Genomic DNA, 23,431 nt, shown 5'->3' on the forward strand with positions numbered 1-23,431 from the left:
ATGCATACGTGTGTGCACAGAAAGAAAGCCAACATAGCATAAATAGCAAGTGCATGATGATTAAGTGAATGCCTCATGAGATCAGAGAAGGCAAGGGAGATGGTTATGGGCTGAGGTATTTAGAAAAGCCTTTGGAGACAGGAGAAAATTGACAGAGATTCAGGAAAGTGTGGCTCAGGTAAGGAGGACGTTCCAGGCCAGGAAATGGCAGAAAGAAAGGTGAGGACATGGGAGTGCGAATGTGTGTGCAGGTGATGGGGGCAGGTGGGGAAAGATGGTGGAGGGAGGTGGGGTAGAGAAGGCTAGAAGGCTAGAAGGTGAGGTACCCAAGGGCTGTAAGTTTTGTCTATTGAATTCGTTGCTGTAAATACCTAGAGCCGGTGTTGTCAATTTATTTTGTTGACGAGGGTTGTGAGGTGAAGTGAGGCTAGAAACAGAAAGAGCTTAAACTCCTTAGATGGTGTTCTCCAGCTGTATGGAGGCTTGGGGGTGGGGTGAGTACACCTGGCAGGTGATGCAGAGTAATTGAACAGAGAATTGCTTTTAGATATCCTACTTAAAAAATAAATGTGGTAATAAAGGATGAGACATGAAGAGTTCAACTATGTTAAAGACAGCTTGGAAAGGGGGGTCTGTGTGAGAGGCAGGGAGGGTTTTAGAGAAAAGGCTCACTCACCAGTACACGCTGCAGAAATCTCGGGAGACCTTCTCACCTGCTCTCCTTCCTCCCTGGGATGGGAAGTGCCTTCTCGGGCAGACCTCTCTTTGCCTTGCTGCTGCCACCCTTTAGCTGTGGAAATTTCCCTGCCAGTTAATGTGGGACAGTTTATTCAAGGATGTTCCACAGAAATGACTCCTGCTTTAATTTAAGCTAATTTGTGGATTCATTCATCCATTAATTCATTTATTTACTCATTCTTCAACTATTATGAAGCATGTATTTTGCGTTCAGTGCTTTGCTAGGCCCTAGAGACTCACTGATAAATCAGACCTCATGTCTGCCCTCAAGGAGCTTTCAGTTCAGTAGGGGCCGAACATTGAAATGTGCGTGTTGAGTTATAAAGAGCTGTACGTCTGCAAAAGCACAGTGAGCGCACGAAGGAAGATGGCAGCTCCGCTCTGAGGTGTGAGGCCAGGGGCATCGTGAAAGAGGAAGTGACAACTGAGTTTTTGCTTTAAAGGGTTCACCAGGGAGAGGATGTTCCAGTCCAGAGCAAGCAGTGCAAAAGCCTTGAGGGGAAGACAGCTGCTGATGTGGGCTTTGAAACTGGGTTGTCAACCCTTCTGGTGTGGTGAGGTGGGGCGGAGAGAGCTGGGGATACTAGAAGTCAGTGGATAGTGATGGCCCGATTCAATAAGTATGTGATTTAAAATCATGTATTTGTCTCAAAATAAATAAGACTATTATGAGGCAGAATGCAAAAATAAAACTTATTGTAAAACAAAAGACTTCAAGGAGATGTCAAGGTTTATGCAGACTATTTTATGGCATGCACCTAGTCTTAGTCAGCTCAGGCAGCCATACAAAATGCCATAGGCTGGGAGGCTTAAATAATTATTTTCATAATTCTGGAGGCTAGAAGTCTCAGACCAAGGGCTGGCAAGGTCGATTTCTGGCAAGGGCTCTCTTTCTGGCTTGCAGATGGCTGCCTTCTTGCTTTTTCCTCACATGACACAGAGAGAGAGTTGTGGTCTCTCTTCCTCATCTTATAAGGACAACAATCCTATTATATGTATTAGGGTCCTACCTCCTTATAGGCCCTTTCTCCAAATACAGTCACATCAGGGCACTAGGGCCTCAATGTGTGAATTTTAAGGGACACAGTTCAGCCCATGGGACCCCAAATCCAGGCAGTGGAGGAAGATAGTTCTTTTACCCACCTCTTAATACCAACAGTTATCAAGCACTAATATTGCTTTGAGAAACTTTATGTAAAAGTTGTGAAGAAAGGAGAAACTTGCCAGAAAGCTGAAGAAGTAAGCCAGAGACTAATCCAAGGGGCCCTGAATATGCGCTAAGGCTTTCCTGAATGCAGCAGAAACCCCTGAGAGAGACAGAGAGATGTGATCAGACCTGGGTTTGCAAGAGATCCCCCTGGGCACAGTGTGGGAGTGTACAGCAGGGAGCAGCCTGGAGTCAAGGAGGCTGGTTAGGAGACTATGGCCCTGGGCAGGTGACAAGCAGGAGGCCTGACGTGTTGTGGAAAGAGGAGAAGAAGTGCTGAAGAGATAAAGTGAAAGAGATTGGTACCCAGTTTGATTTGGGGGAAAAAGCAAAGAAAGCGGAGGCATCTGGGTGACTCCCAGTTGCTCGGCTTGGATGAATGCTGTCTCTACTGAGATTTTCAAGGAAGTGGGAACGGCTCCAGGAACCCCCTCTCATGGTCTGTCTGACTTGCCAACAATAATAAGTGCCCCCACCCCACCCCCGCCACCATCCTTGACATCCTTAACTCTTCCACCGCTTTCTCACAGTAAATCCTGTTTTTGTCAAGTTAGAGCAAAGGTCGGTGTAGGAATTCTGTGGGTTTGAGGTTGTGGACACCTGTTGCTTTTGGCCACCCCATTGTTGCCCAGCTCTCTCCTGGTTTCCCTTTGGGAACAAGCCCTGCACTGTGCTCTGTGAAGTCTTGGTGGGTCTGTCCATCACAGTAAGGCAATCTCGTTGGCTTTATTTGGGTCATTTTACCAAGCACAGGCAATCAGATTCACCAGGAATCTCGAACAGCTTGATACTGGGACAAAAAAATGTTCTGAAGGCATTAATATGTGCTTTTGACATGTTGCCTTGATCCCAAGACCTTCGTTTCTCGCAGCCCTTTCTCAGACTAAGCTATTCAGCCTTTCTTTGATTTCATGAGTTACCTTTCCTTTCCGCAAATTCCTTTAAAAAAACTTAACATATTTGGTATCTGTTGCTTGCAACTAAGGAACCCTAGCTGATACCCAGAGGGTGGATGGAGACGCCCTATATCCCACAATTATCTCTGTTCACACTGCCTTGGGCTACAGAAGGAGACCTGCCATCACTCCAGCTGCCCCATTATGGCCACCTCATGCTCTATGGCAGGGCGTCAGGTATGCGCGGTGCACATCTGAACCATGTTCCCTCCACTGCAGTCTTAGCTTACAACCCCTATGGAAATTACTTCAGCTGTCTTGCCCATTGTGAAAGAGGGACCCACAAGGCAGTGAGCAGTGGAAGACCATCTGTGGTCCTGTTCCCCTCAAGGGCGTGGGAAGGACAATAGAGATTCTGACCACTAAAGAGAATGTGAAATGGAGAGTCATAGAGAGGGAGTGAGAGATGGAGGGGGCCCCAGGTGAACTTTGCCAATGTGACATTAGCTTTCTCCACTTTTTTAAAGGTACTCTTTTCTAGGTTCTGCTGCCAGAACTTTCTGAAATGCCAGGCTTGCATCCACGGCAAGCTGGAAAGCCACCAGCCTGGGCTGCGAGTGCCAGAAGGTCACAGCCACAGCCACGTAGAGCTGCTTGCCTGACATCTCAGTGCCTTTTCATCTCTGCCAAATTGATGCGAACATTGAGGTAGGCCTCATGGTGCAGTGGCATGCCCAAAGAAGCAGACCTAGCATGGAGCCCTGAAGCTGGCCTCTAGCAATGGTTTGGGGGTGCTACTGCATGGCCCTCCTTGTCACATGCAGGAAGGTCTGCAGCCAGCTAGGGACTTCAGATTTCAGGGTCTCCAGCAGCCAGGAGTGACTGCAGAACATCTGTCAGTATTTGGATTAGGACTCTCTTCCATCTCTCACTATAATCCTTTGAGCTTCCTTTAAACAGAGGCACCTCCCACTTCTGTCCCTACCACATCCTACCTCTGAAAGTCAGCTGCCAAAGCACATTAATACACAGATATTTCTGTCTTTTATTTCTACACAGAAATATCAAAGGCAGCAACAGCACTAACAAACTTGTCCCAAGCAGACGCACTCACTATCTATCCACTATGCACACCTGTTCTAAAATATCAGGTAACAGGTAACCTTAAGTGTGACTTTACTTTATCGTTTATTGAGTACCTACTGTGTTCCAAACAGTATGCCCAGTGCCATCAGGAAAACCCTTGAGGAGCTTGGTTATCGTTCTAATGGGGTACAAACACAATGGCATAAGTAACTGATCTCAAGGTCTAAAGCTCAGCTCAGGCCAGCTGTAGTGGGGAAGGGCTGATTCTAAATACCTTGTGCATCACAGAGAGACATTTAGCACCGTCTGAGTATTGCCTGTGCTGCTCTTTGGCACTTGCCTACCTCCTTGAATGGTCCGCTTTCCCTATAGGTGTGTCTCTGCATTTACAAGGGAGGCCAGGGAGGGACTCACCTTTGACCTCATGCCTCAAAAAGTGATGATTGATGAACTTGGCTCAGCTAAACTCAGGGGCTTTCAAGGGTCACTTTAGGGCTCCTTACAAGTTTCAAAGTTCAAGGGGTAGCTCAGTCAACTGTCACATCATTTAACACGTGGGCTTACCCAACCCCGGCTTGTTTATGCAGCGCTGCTTAAGCCGTCTGCACAAAGCAAAAACCAAACCAAACCACAACCTGTCTTGTCTAATATTTTATGCAAGGAGAAACCCAACCTGTCTTCAGTTAAGAGTACAGACAGTGTATCTCCATCTTACTCGATACATGTACATTTGAAGAGTGCTTATTATCAGTGGTGAGAGATTTTGTTAGGTGTCCCATTCTAAAGATGGAAGCAAAAATATAAAAACTAACGTTAGTATTGCTAGCAGTCACTGGAAACTATTACGCTGTGTTTAGTTTAGTTCTCACAACAATCCTGTAAAGTAGGCTTTGTCCTTGCCGTGTTGTTGATTGTGAAAGTGAGACGCAGGGAAGTCAAGTGAGCCCATTAGCTGTAAGTCTACTGAGCGATGGGGTCGGGATATGCATGCCTGAGCCTGGCTCTGTGGCGGAGGAGAGGTAAGCTGCTCTCTGTCAGCCCTGCCGCGGATCTCAGGTGGGTGGGGAAGGGCCTCCCACGTGCCAGTTCCCCTCTCCTCTCAGGGCCTTGGATTGGTTAAAATCCTCTTCTCTGTGTGGCATGAGGTGGAGGAGAGGCAGCTTGGGGAAATCTCTGAGATGGATGGGGCAGAGGGCACTTCTGCTAGAAAAAAATCTACACACCCAGTGAGATATCATTTTAGGGACTGTTGGGGGAGCCACAGAGGAGTCAGGAGTTCCTCTGTGGGAAGAGTGAGGATAAGAGGACCATGGAGCCTCAAGCTGGGCTTCCCACTCCAGGGTCCCAGAGGCAGGGTGAGATTCTAGGGATTTCCTCTGGCTCTTTGTACTCTGGAAGGGACAGGCTGCAGGTTAGCAGCCCCCCTAGATGAGCCCCTCCTCTAGCTCCCTCCTGCCCTGCTCTCCACCCCCACAGAACTGGGAAGGAGGGACTGGAGTGGAATAGCAATCTGGGGGGTAAAGCCAGGAATGTGGTCACACTTCATTCCCTAGCAGTGACCCATTCGGAATGAAGCTGATCTTTGTTCCAGCTGCCCGGAAGGAGTTTGCTAAGGTAATTAAAGGGACCCTGATATAAGAGCTTTAGAATATCTGTAGTTGATATGCAAGGGACTGAATACACAGCATATACTCTTGCCTTTTCCTTAATTAAGGCCACGCTTGGCCTGGACTTTATTGGAGAAAGCATGTTTTTAGTCTCAGTGAGGTTCTATGTATAGAATTATCTGGTGACTCAGGCTCATTTCAAATAAATTAAGTTTCAGAAGTGTGTTCTTAAGTTGTCAAAGGAAGGGCAAACCTGCTTCTTTTCTTCTCTTTCCCAGGCCCATTTGGTTGGGATTTCCGGATGACAGGTGCTCACAAATGCTCCTACTTGACTGATGAGAGAAGGGTGACTTTTGAAAACCAGAAGATGGACTGATTGGGAAATGAGAGCAGGGTCCGTGGATAGTTTACAGCTCAATGATCATTTCAGGGACATATCAAGGCATATAGTATATTTCACTTATTCATTCCTAATTCATTTATTATTTTATTCAAAACCATTTAATAATAGTTTTTATTACTTATAGCATGTATTTTGTACCAAAGTACAGAAGAACATCTATAATATGAAAATCTTATTGTTTTTTTGAGCATCAATGCATTAGCTGGACCAGGCAGGTTGGACATGTGTATGTAAAAAGCAAAATAGAACAGGGCCATAAGCATAGAATAAGGGTTTGCTTTTCCTTATCAATGATGAGTAACCTTCAAACACTATATATTCATGGCTGCTAGTGGTGCTAGAGACCTTCTTTCCTCTCTTGACAGTCTTTGCCAGCTGCCTTGCTAGCTTGACAGGCAGGGGTCCCTGTCCACCTTCTCCATGCTGTCCTTGTCGTGAGGTGATAAAGAATCGTAGGACAAGGTGGGACATGCGGGGTTTCCTCAGCCTTGGTACCATGTGCAGTTCTCTTAGTTTTGTTTAAAAGTTTGTATCAGACTTGATCCCTGAGGGCCTTAGCCCAGAAGAAGCCGATCATTTTCAGAAGAGGACTTATATGCTCAATCCTTCCCATGGTCCTCACAGTACTGCCTTACTCCCAGAAGCTCTTTCACTTCTCCCTGGAAGTGAAATGTGTGTCCAAGCACATCGGTGCATAGGAGATCAGCAACGTGAAAACAAATGGGAAATGACAAGGACACACCCAGCTGGGCACTGAGGAAATAGGTGGAGGCAGCATGGGCTCTCAAGCAGGCCATTTGGATCCAGCTTCTACCGGCTATGGGACCTTGGGTGACTTATTTAATTAACTACTCTGAGTCTTAGTTTCTTGCAAGGTTATTTTGAAGATTTGAAGTAATAAATTAATCCATGGTGATATGATTAATCATTTATTTATCCATCAAACGTTACATGTTTATTACACATTAAAGAGTGTGGTAGGCAACAAGAGAGGTTTCAGTCATTAATAAAACATGCCCCTGTACTGCAGGGATTCAAGTGTAGAAGAAGAAATGAAAAATTTAACAAATACATTAAACTGAAGTCATAAAGGCAATAATAAAATGTGTACTAAGTTCACTGGTGTTACAAAGATAGGAGTAGAATTCAGAATTCAGAAATTACTGTAACAGATGATGTTTTGATAAGTAAGATGATTTCTTTGTAAAGAATTGCTGATTAGAATCTATTCATTCATTTATTAAACAAGTTAGATGCTTCATATGGGCCAGAAAATTACAAGAGAATCCCTGTCCCTTTTCTTCATTATCACTGCTGCTACTTTGGTTTAAGTTAGCATTGCTTGTAGTTGATGACTTATCATTTTCATATTTCCCTATTCCTAATCCATTTGCTTAATTGCTTATTGATGCTACTAACAGTTTCCCACATCTATACAGACTTTCACCATTTACCAGCTCTTTTCACAAATGTCTAAACTGGTCATCAGTACAACCTAATGAGGTATGGGGAGGACAGAAATGATTATCCTTATTTTAAAGGAAAGTTAGAGCCTTAGACATCAAGTGACTTATTCAAGGTCAAACTCAGACTCAAACTCACTTCTTTTGGGTCCAAACCCCTAAGACATTCTCTTCCATGTCTCTCAAACAAGCGTACTAGATTCTTAAATAATAATATGGATTCTTGTTCCTCAACATCATTGACAACTTTGTTGTTAAAGTTCAGGAGAAGCATCTGTTTGACTAGAGATTCTTGACACTCCCAGTCACTCTTTCCAAGCCTGAGATTGATTAGGCAAGAGCACCTAAAGTCCTCTCTCTTTCCAGAGACCTCTTGGGTCAAGCTCTTTTCATTCACAGCCAGAGGGAGGTTCTGGATGAAACACCTGGCAGACAGGGATTTTCCTTGCTTATTCTCCAAGAGGGCATCCTACGAGGGGCATATCTGGGGTTTAGGAACACAGGAGTGTGCCAAGAACAGCTGTGGTTCAGGATAGCTGCTCAGCAGTGTCCCGATTCCTTCTTGTACTGGTGTAAGAGTAATTGTCTTCTGAGTAGCACTTGCTTCTGCTTCATTAATTTTATTTATTCCCTTATATGTTTATTCATTCAGTTCTTCATTCATGGAATATATATGAAGCACTCTATACACATTGGGGATGCATGTAAGAATAAGGTGTGTTCTTTGCTTCTTTCTTTCTCTCTTTAAACCTGTACTGAATATATCAGTCCTGTGCCTGCCTCATTGACTCAACCTCCAATCTCATAAGGAAATACCATAATTATAGCCCTTCTGTCAAGGTGGGCCAATGTGGTACCATGTGGCCTATTCCTGAAGCTCAGACTGATCGGATCTGGGCTGGCACCCCACCCAGAACAGCCATCGACAGGCTGACCCATATTATGGCCTGGTGGTAAAAAATGGGCTGTGTAACTCTGATCCATGCCCCTGGAAAATTGAATTGGGAAATATGGAGAGATGGAATCATTTCAGGAGTGTAAACTGTAAGGCTGACCTGAGATTAGGTTGGAACCGTGGCTGGCTAAAACCTTGAGCAAACTGAATAATGAGAAAGAAGTGACTAAAGAACAAGGGATACAATGGTGAGCAAATAGACAAAATTTCTCTCCTCATAAAGTGAAAATCTTTTAGAGGGCGCTTGTATGGATACAAGGCCCTACATAGTCTAGGTCTTTCCCAATTACCAGCTTTATGTCCACAACATGCATTCCAGGACTGTTGCAATTTGCCAATCCCACAGACAGTTGCTGAGAAGTGGAAGGATCCCTCCCATCACAGGGCAACTGTATAGTGTGTGCCTTCTCCACCTCTCAACTCCTGCTCAACGCAAGGCTCAGCATAAGCACCATCTTCTCTGGGGTCTTCTCCTTGACTGAGTCCCATCCCCCCAACCAGTGAAAATAGGGAACCCTGTGTGTATTCATAGAATGCCCTATGCATGTCCTCTTACAACACTCTCTATTTCATTCATTCATTGATCCATTTACTTACAAATTTTTTTGAACAACACCATTGTGTTAGGCTTTACATTAGGAACTACAGAATAAAATACAACTTCTCATCTTTTAAGGGAAGACATACAACTGAGAATGTGTAATCCGGTGTCACGGGTACTGAGATCATTGTGTCTTTGCCTCCTCAGTAAGTTAGTTATTGCACAAATAAAATATGAGGAGGCTCGTTTAAGATTGTTGAGTTTTTGCTGGAGTAACAATGATGCTATTTCCCATGTGTTTTCCCATCTTGGAAATTCGCCTTCTTTCTCTGTACACTTTCCAGCATTGTTTTCCCAGGGAAGGGAAGGACAAGTGTCACTTAGGGAAGCAGGTGAAGGAAGATGTGACACAGGGGAAGTTCGTATTAAAGAGGAAGGTGAAGTAGGAGACTCATCTGAGGCAGCAAAGAAGAAGAAAAGTGAAAGGTCAGACTTGAGTGTTCTTAACTGTTCCTCTACTTGAGGTCCAACCCATGGGGATACTGTTGTGGGAGGCACATCAGATAGGCTTGGAGATATCTAAGGGCATGATTATTTCTTGCATCTCCAGGGATAGCTACAAAGACTGTACACTTCTCAGAAGATTCATGAGAGGCATAGCCTCACTTCTTACCTGATGCCGGATGATAGAAATGGCTGAGAGAGGTTTTCAGATAGAAGAACCTGAGCCAGAACTTCCTATGGCCTTTTGCCTATTGAATGGTGAATAGTCAGAGCCAAGAAGGCCAGTGGTTATGAAGAAGAGTGGTAGACTCTAAGGAACATGGGTCAGAACAAGAAGCCATAAAATATGCTTCATAACTGGAAGGAAATGGCAAAGTTTATTGTCATAAGCAGTGGGTTTTAGCACATTGTCCAAAACAAAACAAAACACCAAAAACAAAACCCAAGCCCAGGTGAATCAGCCGCACTTAGTTCAGTGGCTGTCAGTGCCATTGAATGTCTTGCCAGGACAAGATCAGATGAGCCGCTCTCAAACGGAGACCTAGTTCACTGATCCAGGGGGCAAGTTATTATTTAAAAGTCTCAGGGAAGGATTCTGTTTAGTCCTGGTTAGATTATCTGCCCAACTTTTGGAAACAAGTGTCTGAGGTCCAGATTGGGCGAAAATGTGTCACAGGTTCCCATTCCTGTGGTCAGTGGAGTTGAATTTCTTCCAGAAGTCGGGATGCATTATGAGAGAAGGTTACAGAGCATATAAATATTTAAAAAATAAAAATAGTGGATCACCATGGCTTTCTACTACGTAACAGTAGCTGGCATGGCTGCATATTCACCACCGTGTGTCCCCTCATTCTGATGTCCTTCAGGTAGCCTGAGAGACATTTTCACATTGGAAGCATTCTCCTGGTCTGGTATGTGATCCGTGCATCTCAGTGAGCTTTATTTTTGCCTAGGGCAAAACTTCAGACCTCCTCTGAAAACAAGTTACTTCCGTAAAGGATCTGGGATACGTGGAGGTTGGATTATTGCATGCTAGTGAATAGTCAGGCACTGCAGGACGGTGGATTCCTAACAGGGATGTTTTCAATTAATCGTCCTCACGTCTCAGATGGGGAGATGGCGAAGAGCCACCGAGGCAGGTCAGCACAGGCTGCACTGCTTCCAGTTAAGGGCAGGTGCTGTCATGGGAGCAGCGGGCAACCAGGATCCCGCCCCCTTGTCAGGGAGCATACAGCTCAGTTAAATGTTCCTGGGGGTGAGAGTTCAGAGGGTCATAACTGAGAAACACTGTGCCCTTTGCCCCTCACTCAGGTTGCCCTCCAGGGGTCGGTCAGTCTGTGTGGGCACCTGCAGTTGGGCCTCATTAGGGCTTTACTGGAGCACATATTTGTGTCTAGGCAAAGCCAAAACCTCAGAGCAAGAGGCAAACAATTCAGGTTGGTTCTTGGATTGACCGCACTAACTGCAATCCAGGCAGATGTGAAAACGAGTGTGGACACAGCTGCATTATGAGCCAGGGTTCTTCCTTATTCAGCAGTGGGGCTGGGATGGTAGTGGACAGAGGAGATGCAACCCACTCAGAACTGTTAGCTAATTGAGTGAGGCTCAAGTAAGTGGGCAGGGACCCTTCAGCCCTTTGCATACGATTTTGAAAGGGGATTCCTGTGCTGAGCTACAAGCTGAGTAGAAGTGAGAGCAACAATGCCAATTACATAACCAATTGAAGGTCAGGGTGAAAGACGTCCTAGATCTCAGTGCTACCTACCCCTTGGGACTGGCCCCATTAGGCCTGTAACATGTCTTTTTTCCAGGTTGCACTCTCCTTTGTGGACCACACTGCATCCAGCACCAAACTGCTGAGCACCAGTGTGTGGCCTTGGATGTATTTCTTCATTGAGGAAACCATGTGGAAACATTGCCTTTGCCAAGAAATATCTAGCTTTTCTCCCCAATATTCACAAATGACTTTAACTTTCCTTATTCTGCCACCACTTTGCCGGAAGTACTTTACTTGAATTATACCTCTTCAGAGCACCATAGCTTTAGTTTCTAGATGGCCAGTCCTGCCTGTCCAAGTCATTGATAAAACATTCCAAGTAAGTCATGAGACCTGGATCTTTGCTCAGCCTTTGTTATAATCAGACATCAAATTCTCTTTAGCAACTCAAGTATGACCAATGTCTTGTCTTTTCATTCCCTGTAACTTAAAAAAAATTTTTTTTAAATTAATGTTCAGACTTTTAGCTTCATATATTTGTTTGATATTTGACCTATGATAAATTGTAATATTGTTCAAAATATTTGCTGCTCCTCTCTGGGGCAGATTTACATTTCCTCACCAAATGACTTTCGCTTAAAAAAAACAGAACAATTCAAAATTTATGTAAGTTTAAGTTACTTATTTTAAATTATACAATGCTGAAGCCAGTCTAAAAAAGGATGAAACACATACCACTGCACAGTAATTCAATGAATTGCTTAAAAAAAAAAACTTGTACAACAACAACAAAAGTCCCCAGATCACAATCTATACCACATAGTCCTTCTTTCCAGCAGGAGGAAACCCCAGGAGTCCATGGCAAGAGGAGAAGCTGGGATGAGCAGCAGCAGGCAGATTTGGTGTAACACCTAGACATCGAGTTTACTAGCTCTGTGACCTCGAACACATTCTTGTCTTCTCTGGGATGCAGGTTCCTTACCTGTACTTAATTCTTGTCTTAAAGAATAGAAATAATGTGCCAGGCTCTTGCATACACTTCCTGGCAACCGTGGACACTCTGAAGCCTGGAGCTGCTTGCAGATGAGTCACAAATGGACTGACAGGATGAGAGTTGGTAGACTGATCATGGATTCTTGAATTTTTGTTGTAGCTCAAGCCACGTTCTCTGATTGCTAGCATAAGCACTATCTCTGATGTAGAAAGCCTTGGGTTCAGGGGCAAGGAGAGGCCTTCCTAAAAAAATAATGATTCTGAAGCAAAACAACATCACCAGTGTTGGGGATGGGGCATTTATTTTGTGTAAACAGCTTCCTGAAAGTTATTTTATTAAAACTATTCAGAATTAATAAAAACATTTTAAAATTTAGTGAAAGTAAATATTTAATACATTTCACATACAAAAATTTATTAACTTATCAAACATAAAGTCAAAACATGAATTCATAAATGTATAAATGATAGACAACATTAGCATTCTGATATAAAATATAATCTACTCCTGGCCCTGCTGCTTACTTTCACTTCTGTCCCCACTGCCCCCTCCCCCGGGCCTGCATCCTCCCTGGAGCTGCTGCCTTTGAGGTCACTGGGCCCGCAGGACTTAGTCCTTCCTGCTCTCAGGACCACCACGTCTGCGCCTCACCGTGGCTCTGGTCAGTACTTTCCAGTCATAGTAGTGCGATTTCTCTCCCAATGGCCAGGAGGGATGAGCCCACTTGGGGTCTACCCAGCCCCTTCCTTGGCAAGGATATCTGGTTCCTCCTACCATGTGCAGCTAAGCCATTGGGTTTAGGGTAGAAAGAGGAGAAACAGGAGAGTTACAAAAGCTGAATGGTAAAGAGAGGCTGGTAGGGCTTTTGGTGGGGGTATCAGTGATAGGGATGGGAGACAGGTAAGGGTCAGGTAGGGTTGGGATTGGAGAGAGAGTCAAATTAACCAAAGAGCACAATAACATTATTAGTCGGCAGCTGTCCGCCTCGAGAGACGATGGTGTAGCTTCTTAAGAGTCTATCTGCACCGCCGAGAATGGCTGTGCAGTCCGACTCGGGAGTGACACGGTATCTGTCTCCTCCCGTGTTGAATCGACATCTTGCGATGACGCTGGAGTGTCCTCTCCAGTGGAGCTGAAGCTACAGAGCCTGGGCAGGGTGATATGGAGGGTCTGCTGTTGCCCATGCAGCAGACCCCCCCTCTCTTCGCAGCTGAAGGGTCCAAGGGAAAGACGAAGTCAATACAGCTTGGCTTCAGGTGCGCCGCAGGAGTTGCCGGTGTTGACTACAACGTCAAACCGCCTTAGGGACTCCGGCTCCGGATTTTCTGTCGGGGTTTACTCCCTTAGCCTTTCCCCTGAAGAGGTATGCCGCAAGGCAGCGGAGGTTTTTTGGAATCAGAGTTTTCCTTCTCTGAATAACATTATTACACCAATAGAAATATCAGTATTTCTGAACATAAAATAGTGTGACATACAAAACATCAGGAAAGTTGAAAACTGGATAGATTCCTCATGACTATTATTTTTAAAAGGCATATCCAGTATTTTATACAGTGGGATAAGCTCTCAAGACCTAGTCTAATCACAGTTCCCATTTTTCTTCCTGTTTAGTCCCTATGGCTCCTGATCCAGACTCCAGCCTGGAATGAGATAAGCTGATCATGGGAAAAGAAAGGAGGCCAGGAGAGAGGTGTTGGTACAGATGTGGCTCCAGAGAACTGAGCCAGAAGTGAGGACCACTGAGCTGGCCTTTAAAATGTGCAGGTTTCCCAAGTGCTGTGTCTGGCAGCCTTCTTGTGCCATCATGGAAGTAAAATGTGGTTGAAAGGAGAGCAGGGAACGTTTACAATGCCCAAAGATTTCCCCAGGGCAGAAGTTACTGCTTCTTGGAAGCCTATTTCCTGGAGGGGAGAGCAGAGGGATGGACCTGTCCCCATGTGGAATGACGTGATCTGCATGGTAAAATTGTCCAGCCAGGAGCTGTAATGCATTGAGGTGTTTCCCTAGTTCAGTTAGCTTCCTGGAAGTTGAAAGCTTCATTTCTCTGAGCAGGTTTTCCTTTAAATATTTTGTTTCCAGGGCCCCAAAGAGGACTCTTAACAGCATGTATAAGCACTCCAGTTCCTGAAGTTGATGTTTCTCTTCCCATTACTTCTATTCCCACACATGCCTATGACATGAATTTGAAATGCCCTGTTCCTATAAACACTGCATGCTATTTCAAGTCATCCCAACAATGGGTAAAAGGTACTTTTAGCGCAAAAGATGGAGCTACACTAAGCCATGCTACAATTAGCTTTGTGTGTTTTTTGTCACCACCATAGTCTGCCATACGTGAGACCAAGATGAAATGCCATTCCAGCTGACTCTGACTCTGTGTGAGTGTCTGTGTTCAGGCACTTATTTAAAACATAACCACAGGCCAATGTGCCTTCACTGAAGCACATGGATATCATTACTGCATTTTAGGTTGGAAGGAAATACAGCAATTAACCATCTGAAATCTCAGTAGACAAAAGGAGAATGGCATAAAGTTTTACAACTTTGGGACAAAAGATTGCAAAATGTAGGTGCCATTCAAAAAATTAGTAAATAAATTATGTTATATACTTGAATAGGTTTGTCATACAGTGATTAGTAGAGCTTAGTCTTTACCTATGATGAGAAGATCACATTCTCACAAAGCAATGGAGTAAGAATTGGAAAAATACCAGTTGTTGTATATTTGATCTCAGTTCCATTGTATTCAGACAGTGCAAACAGAATTTCTCACAGGCTTTCAATATGTCAAAACAATGCACTAGTATTACTGGTATTTTGAATTTGTGGTGCCAGTCTTTTGCCAGCAGCAAAGAAGACCACCATTGAGATAACTATCCCACAATTTTCCTCTTGATTAGGTGCTCCACCAGACTCATTTTCACAGAGCAAATCCCATGCAGATCCTGGACAGATTAAAGCACCTTAACCGTTAGTTTTAGTTTTAAATTTAGTTCCTCTGGGAAGAAAGTTGAGATCCAGAAGTCATGAATGAAACCGAATGCTTTGGAGGACAGCTTGGGCTGGCTTACAGCTTGCTCTCTTGAGGGCCGTAGACAAAGCTTCCTCTACTGTGTTCTGCTACTGTATTCAATGCACTGAGTAACTCTTAAGGTTCCTAGGGTTTCCTAAATAAAGCTAACAGAAGAGAGCAATATATTTCACTTAACTAACTTTAATGCACACTCAAAATTATTTCTTTTTAAATAGCTCATGAAAGCCTTGGTCAGAATTTGGAGGCAATAGAAATACTTGAACATGAATCCATCAGCTGCCCTTTAAGTCTCCAGACTTTAAGTACATTAAGAATGAAACACCACCCTGGATGCTATAATCTTTATAGGTCTGTATTTCTTTTCCAAAAAAAATAAAAAGAACAAAGTCACCACTCTCACAACAACTGGAGGGAAACTCAGTAGAAACTCAACACTTTTTCAATGAGAAATACCTGATGTCATATATTTTGTTTAATAAAGACTGAGTTGGCTGTACACTAAGCCAATTTAAGAATGTGATCTGTAACCCAGAGTCTTAATTACATAGAGAAAAAGTGAATGGGTTCATTAAGGCTGTGAAAAGGAACAGTGACCTACCTGCCAAGTGGCAAGGTGGAAATAATTAATCTAGTCAATTAAAAAGAAACAGATCATTTAAAATGCAAAGGCTTCCAGGTGGTGCACTGCATTCTGCTATCTGGAATTGCAAATTATTACTGTCAATTCAGGTCTTCTCAATAAGTTTTTCTTCATCCTTTCCTTTTATTTATTTATTTTTGCCATGCCTCAGACCTCATAGAAAAATCTTTCTCAGCTATAAATCATCACCTGTTTCTTTGTTTTATGTTCTAAAATATTTATTTATTCTAACATGTACTCTAGAAATGCTCCAAGGGTTACCTAGTCACTAGTACCATCTCCACGATTCCTTTCTCTCTTTGTTGGGGTCTGTTCTACCTTTCCCTTCAAAATTGTTTGCCTTTTCCTGGGGTTTTAATAATATTTTAAAAGGGCTAGAGTCTGAGTTACCCTGTCTGGGTTACCTAATCCCATTTATGATCCTATAACCTTGAAGCTTGCCACGGCCTGGCTGTCAGCACCAGATTCTAAATATTACATAAAGTAGTGTATTTGCTCCATAGAACCGGAAATTAGTCAAACAGTTACTTTTCTACAAAGGTTCGTAATTCCTCGTGACGTTTACAAGCAAGTAGTAGTTTTTTTTCATGAGTGACCTCAAAACACCTCAGGCTGCAGAGCGCGGCCAAACGAAGCGCGCGGGTGCCCGCATTTGCGCAGAGCTGTAGGGAGCTCTGCTCCATCGCGCCCTCGTTTCCCAGAAGCGCGCCTCCCCCGCCTATGGGTGCGCGGCAGACACGGAAAAGAGAGCCATTTCGTAGCTTAATCCTTTTCAGCTGGTGCAAACTGAGCCCCAGGGCGAATATTAAGATCATGTTCATTTAAACAACGGCCAAGCTTTATAACAGCAGCATCCAGGTTTTTAAATCTGCTCAAGGGAAGGCTGCTTTTTTTAATTTTTATTTTAATGGTGTGAGTCTGGCTGTACATTTCTGGTTGCTAAGGAGGAAAAAAGATCTCATCTGAAAAAACAAATGCTGCGGTGGCGAAGTGCAACTTGAAAGTCTCTATTTCCTAGGTGTTAGACTTGGCAAGTTGGAGAGAGCGAGGGAGGTGAAAAGACGCTTTTCCTTGATGTGCACAAACAAAGTAGTACATATTGTCAGCTCGGCAGGAGGCGCGCAGCGGCCATATGTGCGGCGCCCCGCGAAATGGAATAAACAGCTGCTGCCAGGAATCCAATTCCTGTCCAGGAGGCAAACCCAAATCCTCCCGTTTCCAAAATAAAAATCACCAGAGGGATTCCCCTTCCTACAGTTCCAGCTAGTAGTTTTATAAAAGCATAAAACATAGCTGTATTGTGGTTTATCCTAATCCCTTACATTTGTAAAGCATTTTACAGTTTACAAAACGCTTTACATACATGATCTTATTTGAGACTCATAACAGCCCTGGGGAGTACGAAGCGCAGATATTGTGATTCGCTTTTCACAGATGGAAAAAGGAAGGTTCAGAGGAGGATGGTGAGCTGGGCGCCACAGCTCCGATCTCCTCCGGCTGAGCCCAGAGCTGGCCACGCAGAGACCTCCGGGTCCCTCGGGAACAACGAAGTACCCGGTGAATGTATCCGTTTGTGTGTGTGTGTGTGTGTGTGTAGTTGAAGTGCAAGCTGCACTTTCTTTCCTTTGTGCAAACATGAGCTCCCTCAGTCAAAGGTCGTCTCGCGCACTTCTGGAAGCAGCAAGGGAGGCAAGCAAGTTGGAAGGGAGCAAGGGACCAGAAGAAAAGCTACTCTACACACTGAAGGTGGAATCTGATTTGCTCTTGATGGCAAGTCACGGCCGCCATTTCATTTTCAGCATATTCTGCAGAGAGCAGCCAAGGTCACTCTGGGCTTCAGAACTGCAAGGAGGAAAGAACTTGGTTATTGTTCAAATCGTTTTCTCAGACACTGCCACCTCTGTAGAACCCTTTGCAGAAAAATAGGCTGCTTTGCTTCTGGAGCTGCCAGGCTTGTGCTCATAGTGAAAGCTGATTTACAGAAAAGATCTCAGTACCTTTTATGTAGGAATCCTTTCTAGCTGTAGGCAATGTGGGATACTGGTGTATAACAGTCCTATCCTATGGAATAGAGGCCATTGTGTGTGAATGCTGTAGAGGCTGTCACAGGCTGCCTTAGTTCTGAAAGAGGGAACTGCTCTCTGGTACAGACTTAGAGACTTCTCTGACACGTACCTAGTTTCCTGATTAGGTCTCACAGGGCTTTCTAAGGCCTGGGGATTTCCTGTTCTTTGGTGCTGGCTGTAGTCTGGCCTTAAAACACAGCCACTGGAACCAAAATGCCAAAGCTCTATGCTTATTAGCAGTGTGAACTTGAGCAAGTTTGCTTAAGCTTTCTGTGGTGCAAGAGGTGTGCCTCACCTGATAACATGGGGCTATTAATAAACTCTGCTTCATAGGGTTATTGAAAATGATTATTGTTTATACAGTGCTTAGATCAGTGCCTGGTGTGAGGTGAACGCTCTATTGGGCAGCTCAACTCCAGACAGCTCCTTGCTGCTCCTTGATCATGTTCCAGTTACTGAGAAGGGTTGGTGACATCCTTCATTCACATGTCAGCTTTGACCCAGATATGCCTTCCCAGGACCCCCTGGGGAGATGCACAAACCAAGAGACACTGCCTCATGCATTTTAGTCACTGATCTTTTTATGCTGCAAAGTGATCAGGGTTTGCAGGAACACAGCACATTTTGTTTAACTGTATTTAGATGGTTGGTGTCCACGCAAAAGTCACAACAGAGTTAAACTTGCAAACAAGACTTTGTTCAAAGCCCTTGCCCTAAGGGAGAGTGCTCTGAACTCAACTCTGCTGAAACAGGGGGTAGTAGTGTTCTTAAGCAGTGGGGTCAGAGAATGATCATGGGCTATCTGTGTTTGCTAATTGGCTTGACACAAGGGAAAGTAAATTTCTCATATCTACAACAGGAGGTAGTTTTATAACTCAGAGCAAGGTTCCCAAAGAAGTTAGGCTCTGGCTCTCCCACAGGAACTGGGAGATAGCAGTACATCTCCTTTGATGATTACATATCAAAGAGATTGCTCCCAGATACTCCAAAAAGACATTCTTGGGCTGCGAAACTGGCAAGAGACTTTTTAAAAGATTTACATGTACCTCTTTTTTTTTTTAAAGATTTTATTTATTTATTTATTTTTAGAGAGAGGGGAAGAGAGGGAGAGAGACATCCATGTGTGAGACATACATTGATTGCTTGCCTCTTGCGTGACACCTATTGGGGACCTGGTCCACAACCCAGTATCTCAAAGAGGCAGAGAAACAATCACAAGGACAAGTTTTCTAAAGAAAATGATCTAGGAAAAAGGAGGTCAAGAAGAAGCCTATCCACAGTTCAGTCAAGCTGCGGGAGATATGAAGGCCGTCTTGGTCATCGGTATTTTAGAAACCAGATGGCAATTTGTTCTTCTTGCCACAGAGGCCCTTTCTGTCTGTTTAAACCTCACAAAACAGGTAGGAGGGCTCCTTGTTGTGTGGCAAGGGGTAGTAGACCTGAAGTCTACTGGTCAGGTTCATTTTTTACTACTTCTACAAGGGTGAACTATGCTCATGCTCATTACTTTACCTCTTACGTTGTGTCTGCTAGTGTCACCAGGGGCCACATTTTCAGGAATGATACAGTCTATATTGATACTGAGAAGTATTTCCCAGATTTGCAAGATTCCTTTCCTCTTCTCTCTCACTTTCTTCCCTCTCCTTCTTTCCCCCTTGAGGCACTGAACAGTGTTTTTTGTGCAGAACAGTGTTTGGATTCTTTTCTGCTCTGCCCTGAGTTGGGATAGGGCAGGGGGAAGGAGAATATAGCTGGAAGGTTAAGAGCTTCATCACCCAGGGTGATTCTCATCCTCCTCAGGACTTTTGTGTGTGAGGGTGGGGTGGGTCGAGAGAGGTCTGGGCAAGATGCAGTAAAACTCAGGGGCCTCTGTTGTTTGCTACATATAGGCCTGATTATGGTCAATATGGGGTACCCAGAACAGCAAAAGTTTACTCAAATCTTTGCCCTAGGCAAGATTTTAAGGATTCAACTGCTTTTACTGTTGGTTCTAAGAGGGTAGCATATTCTTAGAGCAACCACACATAAAGAGCATAGGACTCAGGGAAATTCGTGAAGAGGCCAAAGGCAAGCTGAATGGTATATGATCAGACCTGGGCTTTGACCTGGAGTTTAGAAGGGAGAAAGGACTAATCATCCTCCTGGAAGGAAAACCACAGGCTGCTGTATGGAACACACAGGAAAAAACAGCTCTTCATACACAGTAGGCCACAGCTAAGCATGTTTAAAATATTGACCATGGAGCAACAATATAAGAAATATAGGCAGTATTCTGTGAAAAGCCTCACAGAAATGCCTAGCCAAAACCAGCTACATCATTTTCAAAGCCCAGTACAAAATGAAAATATGGGGTCCCTTGTTCATAAATTATTGAGGATTTCAAAACAGCAGCAGCAGAGGATGAAGCCAAGGCTGGGTCCTCCTGTAAGCAAAGCCCTGTGTGACTGACTGCACAGCCACCCATGAAGTTGGCCGTGTGTCTCCATTAGAATTAATCCAAATGTGTAGGCTACATCACCAAAACTCTCTTCTGCCTTCATTTTACATAGCCATCAGAGAAAAAACTTCACCTTCTCCACAGAGCACTTGTGGGTGGACCTCCCTAAGGTCCAGTCTGAATCAAGGTGTCCTCCCTCTGCAGTGCAGACTGATTTCCTGTCCCTCTTCCTTTCTTCTTGTCCTTTAAGGTGAGAAGGAGGGGGAGAGGGGAGTCCTTACTTTAAGCTGCCTGCCAGCAGTATCTGCCTGGTCTGGAGTCGCCTTGGCTCTCTGAAAAGGTTTCCCTTACACCCGATTTCTTTCCCACCTCCCTCCTTCTTAGCAAACACATAGCCCTTTAACAGATTCTGAGTATTTCAGGGGGGCAAGTTCTGTGGGCTTTTATTAGATATATACTGTAATTCCAAACTATGATTACGTGATGTCTGGCTTTCCCTGAGCTCAAATTTAATATCCTGAAAAATGGGAAGCTTTATTGCAAGGCTGAAGTACACCAGCAGTGGGGGACCTGGGGCTGAGTGCTGTGGGTCTGCTGATTACTTTCATTCCACCTCCTAAAATTCCTAGCTGTACAGTCTGATGCTTGTTAACCTCTGCTTTGCCTTTTAGGTGGACTTTTTCATCCTCTTGAATTATGTTTTATTATGCATAGTTATAAAATTTTTCTTAAAAAGACAAATCATTCATAATTTTACCTTAATACTCCAACTGTTTTCACTTTTCTACATTCTCTTATTGTCCAGTATACTCGTGTTTTTAATTGTTGCATTCATTATGGAGTTCCAATTTTTTGTTATATAGTTGAATTTTAATTCCTTATATTTTCACAAAGGTAAACATATTTATAAACTTAAAGAAGATGAATGAACAAAAAAGCGAACAAGAAGTCTTCCATTTGCCTTCAAATGGAAGCCAAAGCAATAATCACTTAGAGGCAGAGAGCATACGAAAATAAAGCTGAAATGGTCTTATTGGTTACCTGGTTTTGTGCCTTTATTTTACCAAAAAAGAAACTGAGACCCACCCAGCTCCTAGTGACAGTCAGAACCAAACAGGCAGCAAATCATTTTTTTTTTTAACATAAGCTAAATAGTCCCTACTTCCACACTAGTAAATTCTTTGAGTGGCTATCCTTCATTTGTGATATTGAAGTTGGAACAGATGCTCTTAAAAATTCAACTCTGAAACCTTGAATCCAACTCGAAATGAATACCATTGGACCCCTGCCTAGTCAGCCCGGAACTATGAGGCACATAATGAAAAACGTGGTAATGAGGAGGACATTCCCTGTTTGAGCAAGGTGTGTTGTACAGTGGCACGGCAGATCCTTCCGAAGAAAACTTCAGACTGGATCTCAAACTGAACTGAGACAGCACATCCACTGCCAGACCCATCCATCAGCTAGCCGGATCCTCTCCAGGCTCTGACTCAGAGGAAAACGATAGCGTGGTAAGCGAACAAATGGCGTGCCTATCCTGTTCCTGAGGGCAGCGACCTCCGGAAGTTAGCCTTTTGGAGCACTTTTCAAGCAGAGTGAGCCCCCTCTAATGGCGGGATGCCTCTTTCGAGCAGGAGTAAGGACTTGTTAGGTTTGTGGGAAATGAAAACAAACAAACAAAAAAATCAAAACAGGATCAGACACAGATTTCAATAGTAAGGGAACATGGAGCAATGTCTACTCTAAAATCTCAACCTTTCAGACAAGGGAACAGATTTAGGATGTTTAAACTTGTTTTCTCATAAATTTGTCAGGCACCGTTCTTCTGAGTAAATTTTCGCACTAGGTGGTCAAAAACAAACAGATTTCTGTATTAAAATGTGAAGTCAGCTTTCTGAAAATAGTAGGGCCTAGACAAATACCTACTGACTCAATAATGGATAAAAACCCCACTTTTGCTCAGGGAAGTGTAGGGTTCTCCCTGCCCTCATTTGAAATTCTGTGTTCCATTTGCCTAATCCACGATTTCTTAAACTCCCTCATTCAAGTATCACCGACACGCTTCTTGCCATAGCTAAGTACTCCGAGTCTTATTATTTTTCTTTCAATCTAGTCATTTCTTATTTTAGTCTCATCCCATGCAATAAAATCCGTGAAATTTTAGGTTTGATGTCTCATGTATGTAGTATGTGTGTGTACATGAGCTCAATAAAATAAATACATGGCTATTTAAAACTGTTCTGTGTGCCAACTAAATTCATTTGATTTAATCATCTCACGTGCTTACCATGCTTTGGAAAATGCCGAGGTAAATATACCTTGTGGGTAAGTCATGTAAATATAGTAGTCATAATTTCATTTTTCCGTTAAAGGTAAGTTGTTTATTGCTTTTCTTCACCTGGCCTCTCCCTTGTGCCTTATTCTCTCTCTTGACACCTTTCTTCATTCCCTCTCCATCCCTTCACAGTTCTTTGGTTCAATAAGGATATTTCCTTTCCCCCAGTTAGCTGAGGGAAATGTTCGCTATTGCCCACTGGGGATTGTGCCTCATTTTATACTGAAATCCAGGAAACCAGATAGAAACAAACTGGTATTTGACAGGATGAATAAAAAGACCTTTGTATTCTTGTCTTTTTCTAGGAATTGAGGCTTGAGAAATATTAAAAAGTGGTGTTATTTCTATTTCATCCTTATAGTCAGCTTCTCTGAGGAAATGGCACATAAACACAGAAAGTCCAATTTATAAAAACACATTTAATAAATTACCCCTTGAGGAATATAATGGAGAGTCTGTTTTTGTTGGGGTACTGCGCACGTTGTGATACCTGTAGGGGAGAACTGAGAGGAGAGAAAGGCTGATGTTTATGAAACCTTTCCTTTATTAAACATTCCTGTGGAATTAATTCAAGCTTTGTTTCTTGAGAAATAAAGGCGACCATTATGTATTTATTGCTGAGTGAATACTTTCAATTCCCAGGTAGTTATAACTTGGTGCCACTGTGAACCCCACATTACATACAATGGATTATTGGTATTGAAGCTGATTTGTAAAAGATCAGCTTTAAAACCTCCTGTCATTATAATGTAATTTTTTGTGTAATTTATTATACAGTCTCTGTTGACCCTTCATGAAAAAGTGAATA

The sequence above is a fragment of the Furipterus horrens genome, unplaced genomic scaffold, assembly GCF_987537825.1.
Source record: "Furipterus horrens unplaced genomic scaffold, mFurHor1.1.pri manual_scaffold_1, whole genome shotgun sequence".
Lineage (NCBI taxonomy): Eukaryota > Metazoa > Chordata > Mammalia > Chiroptera > Furipteridae > Furipterus > Furipterus horrens.